The sequence below is a fragment of the Cupressus sempervirens genome, chromosome 4 (assembly GCF_028749045.1).
Source record: "Cupressus sempervirens isolate cs-2001-9-10 chromosome 4, ASM2874904v1, whole genome shotgun sequence".
Lineage (NCBI taxonomy): Eukaryota > Viridiplantae > Streptophyta > Pinopsida > Cupressales > Cupressaceae > Cupressus > Cupressus sempervirens.
In genome coordinates, this window is record NC_143121.1 from 524,431,403 (window position 1) to 524,432,766 (window position 1,364).

The window sequence follows — 1,364 nt, forward strand, 5'->3', positions numbered from 1 at the left end:
ATAAGGGGGTTACACCTCTAAAATTCAAAGGAAAATCATTGATCTAATAACAATTTTCTCCAACTGTTGGTTGCATTGATTTATTGGAAATGAGTTGAGATGAGTCAGATTAATGAGTAATTTCAAGGGACCAATCTATTAGTGTTAACTAACACATGGAAGGGGGATACTTATGTTTTGCAAATCTGATGGAGGTAGTAGCTTAGAGTAAGAAAGGTTGGTCACTATAGGAGTAGGAGTCTTTTGCTAAGACAATTTTGAAGCAAAAATGGTTGGAGATCTACAAATTGGAGGAGATAGTATCTTAGAGTAAGAAAGGTTTGTCACTATTAGTATAAAGATGAAGAATAAAAATCCCTTGCTAAGATAGTTCTGAAGCTAACTCATCCACTCTCAAAGATGTTGTAGATTTTGGAGGTTATCTAGAGCATCTCAGGTAAGTTATAAAACAAAGGAAAAGATGAATAATCAAAGTACTTTACAGTTGGTGATGGAATAAATAGTTGTGGCAAGGGAATAGTTGCACAATTAGCCTGACAATTTCTACAACCAGACAATTTTGTAATTGTCCCAACAGTTTCAAATTGACCCTGGCATGTATGTAACCACCCTAGAGGTTTTGTATTTTCCCAACAATTACATAATTGCTAGTATGTGGGAAGTGACAGTTTCAAATTATTGTCTTATGGAGCAAGGTAGTGGTTATAGATGGTACCTCATACTTCCCATGAATGGTTGTGTCAAGTTGACATAGTCAAGTTATAAACATATGAAACATGAAAAGAAAAGTGTCCAAGGTTTGGCACTTTTGGGAATTTTCTATATATATATATATATATCATAACAACGAACAACAAGTGAGAGAATAAGTCTCCAAATCACAAAGTGTGGATTTTGAGCTTATATTTTGTGCACTTTGAGCTTCATTTGTAGTCTTTGATGATATTCAACTACATGTAATTGTTTGGAATAAGTAATTAAGGATCTTAGTCTTGTTGGAGTTATCTTCCATTAAGGGTTTCTTCAAGATAATTTGATGTTTCAATCATTGTCTATGTTTGGTGTGCTTCCATTTTCCCTTTAGTTTTTAAATATTCTTATGGATGTTTGTTGAATTTATAGAGTAGATTAAGCAACACCAAATAACATAACAAAAATAAAGAAACAAGAAAAATTCATCAAACACTGTGAATTACGTGGTTCACTATTAAAGACTAGATCTATGGGAAAGCATGGAAATATCTTCCATTCATTATTACCACATAATAGATAGTCTTCTCACCATTTATTGAAATGTTTAAATATTCAAATATTAAGAGACATGAAGGAAATGAAATGACAAAAGAAAAAAAATGCTGAAATGG